The 16,239-nt window shown below is 40.2% G+C and overlaps 1 protein-coding gene across 5 annotated transcripts in view; it reads left to right on the top strand.

Annotated features, from left to right (window-relative positions):
- Positions 1-230: 230 nt before the first annotated feature.
- Positions 231-16,239, top strand: part of ALPK1 (alpha kinase 1) — a 123,929-nt gene continuing 107,920 nt past the window's right edge. For 4 of the 5 annotated variants that reach the window (XM_027543820.1, XM_027543818.1, XM_027543821.1 and 1 more), the window contains exon 1: positions 232-441. The gene's annotated coding sequence lies outside the window, so the exon portion shown is untranslated. Of the gene's footprint in view, positions 442-16,239 lie in introns of all 5 variants that reach the window. The other variant, XR_003511439.1, reaches the window with a different exon arrangement.

Here is a 16,239-nt window from a genome sequence, read left to right as displayed (position 1 = left end):
CTAAAATAGAGTACTGACTGGAGCCTTAACAAGAATTTCTTTTGATAATAGATCAAAAACAATGTCATGCTCATTTCTTCTAACTGACATTCTCTCAGTGGACTGGCTCTCCATTCTGACTCAATCCAAATAAGGAGTTTTCTTACACTTTCTTAAGACGAAGGAAATTCTCTGTAGCAATACAACTCCCAGAATACCTTTCACTAAAGCAATTCCTAAAGGGGAGTGTCTTATGGCACAGAACTGCTGAAAAGTGCCCGAGCTGAATTACACAATCAAACTCTGAGACAATAACAGGCCGTGTTTTCTTTTAAATTCCTACTTCCTGAAATGGAGGCTGTTTATAAAAAACAGTATATTTCAGGGCACTTGTGCTGTAATTAACTTTTTAAGAGTTAGATTTGCTGGTTTAAAGTGTATTTCCTCTTCCTCGAGATAATGGTGAGTATCAGCCTTTTAATGACAAAAGCGCAGTATACGTAGGTATAAAAGAATAATTTTTAAGGAAGTATTTTCTTAAATTGTGATCCTGTTTCCATCCGGTGGTCTTCTCTACATTTAAATAACTTTGGAGTTTCTAGAACATTTGCACTTCTGAAAACTCCCTAGAAAAGGAGGGGGAGTGGGGGGCGGGGAAGGGTCACCTATAGTGGTGTTAGGTTATTAGGAAGAGAAGAAAAGAAACAGGGTGTTTTTTTTTTTTTTAAGGTTTAAATGATAAAGTCCTCAAGTCCAGAGGCATGCTAGAGCTGTTAGTGAAAATCTGGCTTCATTTATCACTGAATTGAGGTGTTTGATTAAGTAGTTGGGATTACTTATTTGAAAAATTAACCCTGGGACGTTTGGCTGGAGTATGTAGGCAGTGATAACAGCAGCTATCACGTTTATGATGGCTTCAGTAATTTCTCCAGGAAACAGATAAGGCTGGAGAATTACTCTTCTCATTTGGGAAGAACCGAGGGGAATTCTACATATAAAGAAGTATTATGTAGAGGGAAAATATCTAGAAAAATTAAAATTCTTTCGTATTTGTATTCCAAAGAGTCTTTTCATTCCAAAGCGTTTTCATTAAAAGCATTATTCTTTAATGCCAATTTTAGCATTTAAAATTAAGGCTCCAAATGACTTTGGAAAGCCACAGATTAAAAACCTTTAGAATTGTTTGGAATTTGCAGGTGGGTGAGTGTGCAAAGAGGCAGGATCAGAAAGGAGGGGACTTTATGTCACAACGTAATGGCATCTCTGTAGTGTCCGCATCTATCTGCCTCTTCTTTAGACTTGGTGCAGCTAGTACTCTTATGAGAAACCGTATCCACTTTTGGTTGGCTGATACTTTATTGTGATAAACATTTATAATTCCTCACTTGGAATGACTTGCTGTACAAGTCTATACTGGTGTTTCAGCACGGTCTCCACATTCTTTTGTTTCTCCTCTTTCTTCCCTGCGAACTAAAAAGAGCAATAGCAGTCGTACCACAGAAGCTGTGTTCCCCTAGGAGCTGATTGGTCTGTCAACAGATTATGTGACTGTATGGTATGCATTATTTGGGGTAGGGGTGGGTGTAGGTTAATTTACCACTTAGAAGACACACAGACCTAAACAATTGTCAAACCAAGTCTTTCTATCCGCTTTATATCCAAAAAAATTTGTCTCTCTTCGCATCTCTTCTGTCCAAATTCTATCAACCTGTAGCCTCAAGGAAACAAAAGACTTTGGATTATTCTAGCAATAATTTACTTTCTACTGCAAATGTCTTTCTGAGCCTGAGATGAATTCTTCAATTCTTCCCCCAGCAAGACACCAGAATTTTATACTCATCTACTTGCATGAGTAGGGAGACAATAAATATATATAAATATTTTTTGAAGTTGAAAAAGCCATATGTAAATTATGATGGACATTATAAAATCCCACACAAAATAATACTGTGTAATGAGTGCACCTGACTTGTTAAGCTGTAACAGTCTCCCTTCAAGTGCTGTGTGATTTAAGCTTGGGTTTAGAAGCTGGAATTTTTATTAAGAGTAAATGTGTGCATTTCAAGATATTTCTGAAATTCCATGGCTTCTCCCATTCCAAAAGAATTTCACTGACCCTTTTCCCAGAACATAGCACATACACTGCTTTTCCTGTCCTTTAATCTATTTCAGAAAATGATGGCTTTTCAAAATAAAATGTTCATTGGAAATGCTTTTATTTCCTGAGTTTTAAGTCTCTAGCTTGAAGAACTTTAACAGGACTGTACATTCAAACTTTTGGTGTAAACTAATTCCTATTTCTTTTTATTGTATTTGCTACCTCTCTCTATACTCTGGTCTTTGTTACTGATGCGCAGGCGTGCTCAGTTGCTAAGTTGTGTCCGACTCTTTGGTGACTCCATGGACTGTAGTCCACCAGGTTCCTCTGTCAATGGAATTTTCCAGGTAAGAATACTGGAGAGGTTTGCCGTTTCCTCCTCCAAGGGATCTTCTCAACCCAGGGATGAAACTCTCTTCTCCTGCATCTCCTGCATTGGCAGGCAGATTCTTTACCACTGAGCCACCTTCTTATTGACAGTGACATCTATTTTTGCCATGTTGCTTTGCAAATCACAATGAAGATGTTGTGATTTCCTTTGTTTCTAGAGTTCTATGGGACAGACAGATTTAAAAGTAAGAATATTATCTGATGCCGTCTTTCTTCTATGGCTGAAAAACAGAAAGAGATGATCGCAGCTTAAATATCAGTTACATATTCATTTAACTTGCCCAAAGTATGGTATACAAATCACCGATTTTAGGTGACACATATCCCTACTTTGAAACTTTGAGTTGTGCTTAGTTCAAGGTACATTGAAAATGTAATTAGCTTTTAAAATCTATAATTTCATGGATATTATTGCTCAGGAAGATGTTAAGTAAAAATACATTTACTATTGATTTTAAGAAAATGATTAAATAAAAACTATTAGAAGGGGCGAGAATGAATCTGAGAGGACACAGGAGAATTACCGGTACAGAGCACAAAAGCATCTGGGCTACATCCCAGGCTTCGTTATTAAAGACAGACGAGGGTGTTTTCAGTCTGTAAAAAAAAAAAAAAACTCATCCAACTGTATACTTTTGCGATTTGCACACTTCTCTACTTGCATATTTCAAGGACGACACTGCAATAAATCCAGAATTATGAGTGCCAAGTGTTACAACCAAATGCTAGATTACAACCTCCAGTCTGCGTTAGTTATTTATTGCTACATAACAAATTGCCTCAACACCTAGTCGTTCTGAAATATCAAATATCATTCATTATCTCTCATGGTTTTCTGTGGGCCAGGATTTCAGAGGTGGCTTATCTATGTGGTTCTGATTCATGGTCTAAGGGAGGATGAATAAGGCCCCTAAAGATGCCCACATCCTAATCCCCAAAACATGTGAATATGTTGGATCTGGATGGCAAGGGGAAATTTGCAGATGTCACTAAATCAAAAATCTTGAGATGAGGGATTATCCTGGATTCTGTGGATATTCTGGGTGGGCCCTAATTGTAACCAAAAGGGTCCTTATATAAGGGAGGCAAGGGGGGTCCTTGGGGAAGAAAGCAGTGATGTAATGATGGAATCCCTGATCAGAGTGATGCAGCCAGGAACCAAGAAATGCTGGCTGCCCCTACAAGCTGGAGGATGCAAGCAGCGGGTCATTCCCTGGGGCTTCTAGAAGGAGCTAGGCCTCTTTTCACCTTGACTTAAACCCCGTGAGACTCATTTTGGACTTCTGACCTTATCATTAACAGAGAATAAACGGTGTCATTTTAAAAAAAAAAAAAAAAAAAAAAAAAAAAAAACTATTACAGGTAATACGCAGATAAAGTAAAGATTGTGAAGGTGGCATGTGACTGACGAAAGTTTTGGAGATACTGCCCTATCATGTTTGAGAAGTGGATATTTTCTGAACCAGTGAAGTATCTTTGAATTTCACTGGTCCTTGGTGACAGATTTCAATGTTAACACGATCTGTTGAATTGCCTAATTATAGATGTACAAAATATAGATAGATAAAGAAATGCTTTATCAAACTTTTATCAGACCTGCAGCCCTCACCACTTGTCATAAAATTGAAGAGATGCAGAATCTAGCTAATAGTTTTTGAAATAAGAATCATAGAGAGGATGAATTACTCAGAGTAAGGATTATGGCTCCATTCTGCCTGTTTCACTGAGACACCATTAACTCTGAAATTGGGGTGGGGTTGGGGCTGGAAGGTAGGAGTTTGGGGAGGACATGATAAACATCTTGCAGGTCCAGGGCCATTAATATATCATGGTATGTGCCAGTGACCATTAAAATAGTCATACTGGCGATTTTAAGGGATTCATTCTAGGGAGGAAATAATTCTAAGTCCCATAGAGAACATGTAGCTGCTATGCTAGCAGACCAGGCTGACACTGATCCTATTACTTGCTGCTGAATTTTGAGAGATGTGAAATAGTATTGTAGAATCACAGAGTTGGAAAGGACTATGGAGTCCTTAGCAAACCCTCCTAATTCAAAATTGTTTCTTTTCCTAACATTCTTTTTTACATTTTATTTTTAAATAGATTTTTAAAAAGAATACATAAAATTGTTTTATGCTAGAGTGTAATTTACAATGTTGTGCTGGTCTCAGGTGTACACAAAGTGATTCCATTATACGTATATAGATACATGTATATGTATTCTTTTTCAGATTCTTTTCCCATCGAGGTCATTACAGATATTCAGTAGAGTTCCCTGTGCTATGCAGGGGGTCTCTGTTGATTATCTGTTTTATATATACTAGTGTGTATATGTTAATCCCAATCTCCTAATTTATCCCCCACCACTCTGCCTTTCCCCTTTGGTAACTTTAAGTTTGTTTTGGAAGTCTGTGAGTCTGTTTCCGTTTCGTAAATAAGTACTTTTGTATCTTTTTTTTAGAGATCACATGTAAGTAATGTCATACGATTTTTATCTTTCTGTGTCTAACTTACTTCACTTAGCATGATAATCTCTAAAACTCCCCCAGTTTTAAAGGTGAGGAAATTGAGGTCTAGCAGGGAAAGGTGACTTGCCTAAATTCACACAACTAGTTTGTGACACAGACAGAATTAGAACCAGATCTCCTAATGTGTGATGAACAGAAAGCGACGGGGAGGAGGGGACTACTGTGTGGCTAGGATTCAACATGAAGTGAACAGATCCCAGAGTTCAGGAATTCACAAACAGGCAGTATCTAAAGGTCTGATAAACCAAGGAAACATGTCTCTCACTCACCATAAATGACATTCAATCTGTTCACCGCTGCTAAATTAATAAATAATAATATGTGCTCTGTTGCTTCAGGCGTGTCTGACCCTTTGCAACTCCATGGACTGTAGCCCGCCAGGCTCTTCAGTCCATGGGATTCTCCAGGCAAGAATACTGGAGTGGGTTGCCGTGCCCTCCTGCAGGGGATCTTTCCAACTCAGGATTTGAACCCGTATCTCCTGAATCGCCTGCATTTCAGGTCGATTCTTTACCGCTGAGCCACCAGGGAAGCCCCTGTAAATAATAATATAAATGTTTATTATTCAGGCTTCCCGGATGGCTCAGGGATAAAGAATCCATCTACAGTGCAGGAGATGTAGGAGATACAGTTTCAATCCCTGGGTCAGGAAGACCCCCTAGAGAAGCAAATGACAAACCACTCCAGTATTCTTGCCTGGAAAATCCGATGGACAGAGAAGCCTGGTGGGCTTACAGTCCACAGGGGTCGCAAAAGAGTTGGACATGACTGAGTATGCACACATTCATTGTTTATTAATGCATATTTATTAAGCATATTCTGTGCAGTAGTCCCCCCCCCCACCGCTTATCTATGGTTTTGCTTTTCATGGTTTATTTACTCTTGATCCAGAAATATTAAATGAAAAAATTTCAGAAATTCCTAAATTTTATTTTTTTAATTCTTTTTAATCTAAAAAGAAAACTTTTTAGCTGTGCTGGGCCTTCATTGCTGAGCGGGCTTTTCTCTAGTTGCTGGGGGTGGGGGAGCTACTCTTCTCACTGCATTGTCTTGCACCGGCTCTAGGAGTGTGGGCTTCAGTAGCTGCAGCTCATGAGCTCAGTATTTGCAGCTCCTAGGCTCTGGAACACAGGCTCAACAGTTGTGGTGCCTGGGCTTAGTTGCTCCCCAGCATGCGGAATTTTCTCAGAGGGAAGGGATCAAATGTGTGTCTCCTGCAACAGATTTTTTACAACTGAGCCACCAGGTACTTGCTAAGTTGCTTCAGTCATGTCTGCTGCTGCTGCTAAGTCACTTCAGTCGTGTCCGACTCTGCAACCCCATAGACGGCAGCCCACCAGGCTCCCCCTTCCCTGGGATTCTCCAGGCAAGAACACTGAAGTGGGTTGCCATTTTCTTCTCCAATACATGAAAGTGAAAAGTGAAAGTGAAATCGCTCAGTCGTGTCCAACCCTTAGCGACCCCATGGACTGCAGCCTACCAGGCTCCTCCGTCCATGGGATTTTCCAGGCAAGAGTACTGGAGTGGGGTGCCATTGCCTTCTCCTCAGTCACGTCTAACTCTTTGCAACGTTATGGACTGTACCTCCCAGGCTCCTCTGTCCATGGGATTCTCCAGGCAAGAACACTGGAACGAGTTGCCATGATCTCCTCCTGGGGACTCTTCCCAACCCAGGGATGGAACACATGTCTCTTATGTCTCCTGCACTGGCAAACCAGTTCTTTACCTTTGACACCACCAGGACGCCCCCAAAATATGAAATTACCTTCCCTTTTGAGTAGCGTGATGAAATCCTGCGCTGTCTGGCCCGCACATGAATCTCGTGATTTGAGTGTTTGTGGAGTGTTGCCCACTGTTAGTCACCTAGCGGCCGTCTTGGTTATCCAGCACCGTCACAGCAGTGAGTCAGCCTTGTTCTACTTCATAATGGCCCTGAAGAGCCAGAGTAGTGACACTGGCAATTCAGGTATGCCAAAGAGATCCCATACAGTGCTTCCTCTAAGTGAAAAGATTAAAGTTCTTGACTTCATACGGAAAGGAAAAAAAATTGTATGCTGAATTTGCTAAGATCTACTGTAAGGACAAGTCTTCTATTCATGAAATTGTGAAGAAAGAAAATAAAATTTGTGCTAGTTTGGCTGCCACACATCAAATTGCAAATGTTTTGACCATAGTTTGTGATTAATATGGAGTTAAAATAGAAAGGCATTAAATTTATGCAAAAAGTTATTTTGAGAGAGAAACAGAGAGAGACCACATTCGTGTAACTTCTTTTATAGTATATTGTTACAATTGTTCTCTTTTATTATTATTGTTATTCTTCTGCTGTGCCTAATTTATAAATTAAACTTTGTCTTAGATATGTATGTAGGGTATATATAGGATTTGCTACTGTCAACCAAAATTGAATTCACAATAAAGTTAAGAAGAAAACATTGTTAGCATTGAAAAAAGGAAAAACTTGATCTTTGCATTCCCACCTTTGAGGTCTGGTTAATGTATTGGGCTTCCCAGGTGGCTCTAGTGATAAAGAACCTGCCTGCCAACGCAGGAGACATAAGAGATGCAGATTCGATCCCTGGGGTGGGATCGAATGGATGCCTCCAGGGGGCATCCCTTCATGCCCCCTGGAGGAGGGCATGACAACCCATTCAAGTATTCTTGCCTGGAGAATCCTGAGAATCCCATGGACAGGGGGGCCTTTATAATGCAGGTGAACATTGCACACTAAACGGGGAGGGAGAAGGCCCAAATGGAGAGAGAATTTTATGCTTAACTTTTCTTGTCTTCCTTTAACATATAAATTTTATCCCATCAATTCTATCCATGGTTTCAGGCATCCACTGGGGTGTCTTAGAAACAATCTCCTGTGGATACGGGGAGACTGCTGTATGTCAGTCTTATTGCTACAAGGCTTATATACATTTATTTTATTTAATACTCACTACAGTTTGTGAGACAGGTACTATTATTCATCATATTTACTTAATAAATGGTAATAATTATTATTGCCACCTCTTTGCTATGCTGTTAACATCACTTCATTACTCTGCCTCGTGCAATACCCTTCCTCTACCTCGAATTCCAACTATTTACTAGAACTCTGCCAATTGTCTCTCGATATCCCTTCTGAGTAAGATGACACACGTGCCAAACCAGACCTTCCCCGGTACCTGCAACTGTGTCTGTCCTTCACTTGCCTTCCTGACTTGAACAAGTAACTCCAAAGGAGGTTCTGGCCTTACCCCAGGCTCCTGCGTCCTGCTATTAAGTGAACATGCCTGCCACATATGCAGTAGGAGAGATCTTTTCTTAGGAACACTTTGATAAAAGTTAACAGTTACTACTGAGGGTTGGGATTAGTCATCTGTGTTAGGTGGGATGTGGGGGCAGGCAAAGTGGTGAGAAGTCTAGTTCTGAAGTAAGGCTGACAGAGAAACAAGAGATAACACATGCAGAAACTGCCCCCAAGTTAACCATAGGATATGAGTGAAACAGAGGAAGGCAACGGCAAGCCGCTCCAGTACTCTTGCTTGGAGAATCCCATGGGTGGAGGAGACTGGTGGGCTGCAGTCCATGGGGTCACTAAGAGTCAGACACGACTGAGCAACTTCACTTTCACTTTTCACTTTCATGCACTGGAGAAGGAAATGGCAACCCACTCCAGTGTTCTTGCCTGGAGAATCCCAGGGACGGGGGAGCCTGGTGGGCTGCCGTCTATGGGGTCGCACAGAGTCGGACACGACTGAAGCGACTTAGCAGCAGCAGCAGCAGCATGAGTGAAAGAAGCGCCACCGAAATATGTACGGAGTTACAATGTTTAGTTAAATCACTTCTGAATGTATCTAGGCATCACAGTTGAGAGACAAATATCAGACTGCTTGATTATGGTCAAAGAATACTTAAATTTTGGGAACTTACAGTTTTTAAAACTTCATCATAAATATTATAACTATGCATAGAAATAATGCTATCAAACTACAATGCTTATTTCTTAGTGCGACCATGGGTAATTCTTCTTTTCTTTTTTACCATATTTTTTCTCCAAACTTTTTACAGTAACACTGTTTTGCTCTCACAATAATAAAATGTTTCAAAATTCTAGAGTCTTAAAAAATATTTCAGAAATAACTGTGGTACAACCTTAAAATCGTTTATGATCTAAATACTTCTTGATCATGGCTTCTGGGAAGCATCTGGTAGGCTGGTAATAACTCTCATTTGCAAGCTAGTAGCCACCATGTGTGAAAAGGGAAGTTAGAGTGAAAGAAAAGCATTGCTTATTATGCAACAGATTTCAGAAGTTCCACAGCATCTTAGCACCATAATTCCCACAAGTCACAGTTGTCAGAGGAAAAACTTCTTAGACTGAAGCTGCACACATACAAAGAAAAAGACTCAGCGGACATGAGGGAACCAAGGAGTTCCCCTGGCCAAATTTTCTCCAAAGATGTATCCCTTCCAATCACCCCATCTGCTTCCACTCAGCCTCTTCTGAACACACAGTTCCTCTAAGAGCTGGCCTTTCGTTTCACTTTCCTGGAAATGGGGAGTCATTAGCTGAGGCAGATCAGGATTTCAATGTGGACATTTTTGAAAATGTGATGCTTATTGAATATCCAAATGCACATAATAAAACAAACAATTGAAAATATGCTTCTGTAAAGTTCGAGAGAAGTTTGAATGGGAGAGAGGAAATAAATGATTTTCAACCAATACATGTTATTTAAAGTATTAATCACTCAGTCGTGTCCAACTCTTTGTGACCTCATGGACTGTAGCCCACCAGGCTCCTCTGTCCGTGGAATTCTCCAGGCAAGGATACTGGAGCGGGTAGGCATTCCCTTCTCCAGGGGATCTTCCCCACACGGGGATCAAACCCATGTCTCCTGCATTGCAGGCATATTTTCCATCTGAGCCACCAGGGAAGCATATGTTATTTAAAACCATAAACTAAATGAAATCACCAAGGAGTGGATTTAGATGGAGAAAGCAGGAGGACCAGAGACTGAGCCTTTGCACAGTCCAACCGGATGGGATTTAGGAGAGGAAGAGAACCAGTCAAAAGGCCATGAAGGAGTGACCCGTAATGATGGAGGAAAGACAAAAGACTGGTGTCCTGGAGGGCGGTAGAGGAGGCAGGGTCTGCATCACATGCTGTTGGTGTGTTGACTAAGATGAGGAATGAGAATGGACCACTGGACTTAGGTATATAGAGTTTATCAGTGACTTTGATCAAGGCATTTTCAGTAGAGTGATGGAACAAAAGTCTGATTGGAGTAATAGTTGTCTTCCTGTGTAATCGAAAGCGAGGAAGAGTGATGACCAATTGTAACTTCTCCACTCTCTTGGGGGACAAAGGAACATGAGTTTCCTCTGTCCACTTATCTGGATGTTTCAGATAGCAAGCATGCAGCAATACCTATGACACAATGCAGGAAATAAAAACTTAGAGACTATTTCTTACTGTGTTTGTTCAAAGGCCTCTGCGTTTAAAAATTTTTTTTAACTAGGAGGTTCTTCTAAACCAGAAATGGATTGAAATCTAATAAACACAGATTTGGGGTAAGTTTTCATATGAAACTTTTGAATTCTTTTTTTCCTAGTGCTATAACTCTATATAGTCACTGTAGAAAATATGAAAAGAGGAAAATAATCAAAAAGTATGACTTTAGAGGCAAAAGCTCAATATGTTGGTGTATTTCCTTCTGATTAATGTTTTATGTTTCCCTTATTTTTTAATTGGTGGAAAATTCCTTTACAATTTTGTACAGCAGTGTGAATCAGTCATAATTATATGTATATCCCTTCTCTCCTTAGCCCCCTGCACTTCCACCCATCCCACCCCTCTGGGTCATCACAGAGAGCCAGGTTGGGTTCCTGGCCTACTGACTATTTTTAAATTGTTTGCATGAATTGTGGTAAAATGCACATCAAGTTTACTTTTATAACTATTTTTAATGTACACATTTAAGTGGTATTAATTTACATTCACCTTGTTGTGCTACCGTTATTCCCATCCATCCACTGAATTCTTTTCACCTTGTACAGTCAAACAATCACTTTTCATTCTCCCCTCCACCCAGCCCTGGCAAGCATCATTCTACTTTCTGTCTCTATGAATTTGACAACTCTAGGTACCTTGTGTGAGTAGAATTGTTCTCTTGTGACTTGCTTATTTCACTTAGTATGATGTTCTCAAGTTTATCTTATTGTAGCCGTTATCAGAATTTCCCTTTTAAGGCTGAATAGTATTCCATCATATGTGTATACCACATTTCTCATATCTATTTGTCTATCAATGAACATATAGGTTGCTTACATCTTTTTTGGCTATTGTGAATAGTGCTGTTATTAACATGGTGCACGGATATCTCTTCAAGTCTCTGCTTTCAGTTATTTTGGGTATGTACTTGGAAGTGGAATTGCTGGATCATATGATTTTTCTACATTTTAATTTTTTTGAAGAACCATCATGCTGTTTGCCATAGCAGCTATACCATTTTGTATTCCCACCAACAGTGTGCTAAGGTTCCAACTTCTCCACATCATGGCCAACACTTTTTCTGTTCCTGTTTTTTTTTTTTCATAGTAGCCATTCTAATGGGTGTGAGGCAGCATCTCATTTCAATTTTAATATTCATTCCTTTATGGTTAGTACTGGTGAGCTTATTCATTTCCTTAATGGTTAGTAACAGGGAGCTTCTCTTTTCCTATGCTTATTGAGCTTCTCTTTTCCTATGCTCGTTGGCCATTTGTACATCTTCTTCGGAGAAATGTTGAAGTCCCTTGACTAATTTTTCAATTGGATTGTTTGTGTTGTTGGGTAGTGGATATAAACTCCTTATCAGCTATATGATTTGCAAATGCCTGCCCCATTCCATGGAGAAGGCAATGGCACCCCACTCCAGTACTCTTGCCTGGAAAATCCCATGGACGGAGGAGCCTGGTAGGCTGCAGTCCATGGGGTCGCTAAGAGTCGGACACGACTGAGCGACTTCACTTTCACTCTTCACTTTCATGCATTGGAGAAGGAAATGGCAACCCACTCCAGTGTTCTTGCTTGGAGAATCCCAGGGAAGGGGGAGCCTGGTGGGCTGCCATCTCGGGTCACACAGAGTCGGACACGACTGAAGCGACTTAGCAGCAGCAGCAGCAGTAGCACCATTCCATGGGTTTCCTTTTCACTCTGTTTACTGTGTCCTTTGATGCACAAAAGTTTTTAAATTTTGATGTAGTCCAATTTTTCTAAAAATGGCAGCCCCCCAGTTTTATTCTTCTTTTTAAAGATTGTTTTGATTATTTAGGGTCCCTTGAGATTTTGTATGAATTTTAGGGTGTATTTTTGCTATTTCTGGGAAAAAAATCATTGATCCTCAGTGACTTTTTAAAATATAATTGCTATCATGTGGTATGAACTAATTTATATTCTATTTTTTCTTACTTAACATTATAATATAGTTATTCCATTAAAATATAAACACTAGTTCATTTTATGGAAACACTTCACAGGCATACTTTACAATAACTACATGAAAGAAAATAAATAAATGGAAGTATCCCCAAAAGATTAGAAAATATTTATGCTTCAAATTGTGTGACCTCTGTATACTTTGGATACTATAATCATAAAAATGAGAAAAATTTTATCTGAGCCATGTCAGAGTATTAAGATGCAATATTTACACTAAGTGAGTAGGAATGACAAGCAATTGTATTAGTTTAAAAGTCTGTTAAAATATATATTTATATCACTTTTGACCAAAGACAACTCTGGAATTCATTTATTTACTCAGGAAATATTACTGAGTCTCTGTAGTTGTTGAAGCCCTGGAAACCTAGATTTAAATTGGATATGGTCTGGAGAATTCCATGGACTGTACAGTCCATGGGGTCACAAAGGAAATGACACAACTGAGTGACTTTCACTTTCACTTTCACCCTCGGGGAAAGGGAATAAATACTAAAAGTTCATGCAAATCTCGAATGTGTCATAAGCAGTGCAGGATCTTAGTTCCCCAACCAGGGCCAGAAACTGCGCTCCCTGCAGTGGAACCACAGAGCCTTAACCCCTGGACTGCCAGGAAAATTCCTCGATTTCTCTTTTAATCTTTGCATTAAACCTATGGGGAAGTGGTGTTAGCCTCATTTGGGGGGGGGGATGTTCATTTTAGAAAAGCAGATGATGAAATAGAATAATTGGGGCATTCGCTGGCAGTCCAGTGGTTAGGACTCTGCTTTCACTGATGAGGGCACAAGTTCAATCCCTGGCCAGGAAAGTAAGATCCCCTGTAAGCTGTGTGACACAGCCAATAGATAAAAAAATGACATAATTTAACAATAAGGTCCTATGGTGTAGCACAGGGAACTGTGTTTAATACCTTGTGATAAACCATAATGGAAAACAATATGAAAAAAAAGAATATATGTGCCTAACTCAGTCACTTTACTAAACAGCAGAAATTGGCACAATATTGTAAATCAACTATACTTCAATTTTTTAAAATTAAAAATGAGCTGAGTTACCCATCGAAGGTGACAGGAAGAGTGAGTGGCAGGACTACAAGCTCAGGGTTGTGTACCTCCAGCTCATGCCCTCTTCACTCTCCCAGGCTGCCTTTCAGCGAGTATGACCTGAAAGGAGGCTGGAGCATATATAACTAACTTATATGAACAAAAAACTGTGACAGCAATTACTTACGCCAGGTAAGAGTCAAGAAAGGTTTTAGAGAGGTGGCACTATAAAACTCAAAAACTGAAGAATTCACTAAAGATGGGGAGAACAGCCTTCGTCCATTCATTCATTCATCTATTCACAAACCTGCACTGAGCTTCCCCTGTGTGTTCGTCACAGAGCGAGCTCCAGCTGCGTGCTGGAGATTCAAAAGAGAAGCAGGGAGACACTGGCCACTCTCAGGACTCACAGTCTCTTGGGAGACAATTAAGTAACCGATGTATGGCACAGCCTTGGACCAAGCTCTGCCACAGAGTCAAAAACAACCGAGTGCTGTGGGATGCTCCTCCAGGACACCAAGGGCGAGTGCTTAAGGGCAGAAACTATGCTCCATTGCTTGCAGAGCTGAGCAAGGCAGGCTGGACTCTCCCTGCCAAGATCGGAGGCCTAGACTTCATCCCACAGGCAACAGAAAGCCAGCAGACAATTTTAAGTAGAGAAGCGACACTGGTCTGTTTTTAAGAAGCTATCTGCAGTCCATGAAGGGTAGAGTGTGGAAAGAGAGAGAGACAGATAACAGGAAAACCAGTGTAGAGGCTGACAGTATGAACTGGAGAGGACCTGTACCGGCAGCAGCAGGAGAGACAGAGTGGAGACCTCATTTATGGGAAGTTTGTCAGTCTTTGTCGACTGTAGGATGCGTAGTGAGAATAAGGTAGGAGTCAAGACAAGCGCATGAACAAAGGCTTCAGTTCATGTGTATGTTCAGAACCACTACATTATTTGCTAGTGAAGGACCTCTAGAGCATTTCATAAACAGATAATATTCTTTTAATTATCAGTATTTCTTTCATATATTTAGCCACTCTAAAATACCCTAATAGTTTAATAGATGTTTTTCTTCCTCAAGCCATTTGAACATGCCTTGCAATGCTGCTGCTGCTAAGTCACTTCTGTTGTGTCCGACTCTGTGTGACCCCATAGACGGCAGCTCACAAGGCTCCCCCGTCCCTGGGATTCTCCAGGCAGGAACTCTGGAGTGGGTTGCCATTTCCTTCTCCATTGCAATGCTAGTGAGTGAATGAAAGTCGCTGAGTCGTGTCCAATTCTTTGTGACCCCATGGACTATACAGTCCATGGAATTCTCCAGGCCAGAATACTGGAGTGGGTAGCCTTTCCCTTCTCCAGAGGATCTTCCCAACCCAGGGATCAAATCCAGGTCTCCCACATTGCAGGTGGATTCTTTACCAGCTGAGCCACAAGGGAAGCCCTTGTTAGCAAACTCTTTCTCCATAGCACAAGTGTAATTTTTATTGTTGTTACAGTGGAATATCATAGAGATGAAACAATGGATTATTTTTTCTATATTGAAATTCAAAACAATTAATGGATTTTTACTGAAACAGTTAAAAAAAGATTGTTGGTTAGGTAAATGGTATGTGTCACTATTTTAATGTTTCAAAAAAGCTTTCCAGTTTCTTACACCATAACTAAGTCTTGTAGTTTATTTATAACTTTTTTGTTTTATGGAGCGCCACATTTGTTTTCATTTATAAGTAAAAATATGCATGCGTGCTCAGTCACTTAGTCATGTCCAACTCTTTGCGATCCCGATAACTGTACCTCTCCAGGCTCCTCTGTCCATGGGATTTCCCAGGCAAGAATAGTGGATTGGATTGGAGTGGAGTGGATTGTGCCCTTTCCTTCTCCAGGGGATCTTCCCGACCCAGGAACTACACCTGTGTCTCCTACATTGCAGGTGGACTCTTTACCCCTGAGCCCCCAGGGAAGCCCAAGTAAAAATGAACATCTATTAATAGTTATCTCATGCATTGGAGAAGGAAATGGCAACCCACTCCAGTGTTCTTGCCTGGAGAATCCCAGGGACAGGGGAGCCTGGTGGGCTGCCGTCTATGGGGTCGCACAGAGTCGGACACGACTGACGTGACTTAGCAGCAGCAGTATTTACCTAAGCTGTTATGTACCACCAGAAGAGGGCAGCAGTGAGGCGCTATAAAGACTAATATTTACAGATTCTTCAATTTCAGATAGTTAAGACCATGATTTGAATGAATGGATACTTTCCTTCTGACTAACATCCTAAATAACTGGCTTATTTTCTGAGCTAGAGACTATGACATAAACATTGCTACAGAAATTTCAGAAAATCTGAAGATGATCTCATAATGCAATGCAATGAGAAATTTATGGAAATTTCTATTAAAACTGATGAGGATTAACACTAAGAAATACTCTGAAAATTTTACATCAGTTTGAAAGGAAGAGATTGGAGGAAGAGTTAAAAGCAAGCATGTTGTTTCTTGTCATTTCAACAGTGTATGCAGAGAATGTAATAGTTTACAGAGACAATAAAAGGCATCTTATCCTCTTTGAACATTAAAGATATTCATGAAATAAAAAGAAACATTTCCAGTTTATCATATATGCAGTAAGCAATGAGTAGCACTAATCAACTAACAGAAGCTGCCCGTATTTAGCCAGTATCTTCTTTTAGAAACATTTAACAACCACAACTTTTACAATTGAACTAGAGTCGATTTACAATG

The sequence above is a fragment of the Bos indicus x Bos taurus genome, chromosome 6, assembly GCF_003369695.1.
Source record: "Bos indicus x Bos taurus breed Angus x Brahman F1 hybrid chromosome 6, Bos_hybrid_MaternalHap_v2.0, whole genome shotgun sequence".
Lineage (NCBI taxonomy): Eukaryota > Metazoa > Chordata > Mammalia > Artiodactyla > Bovidae > Bos > Bos indicus x Bos taurus.
Note: the sequence above shows the minus strand (reverse complement) of the source record. Positions and strands in the feature narration are given on the sequence as shown.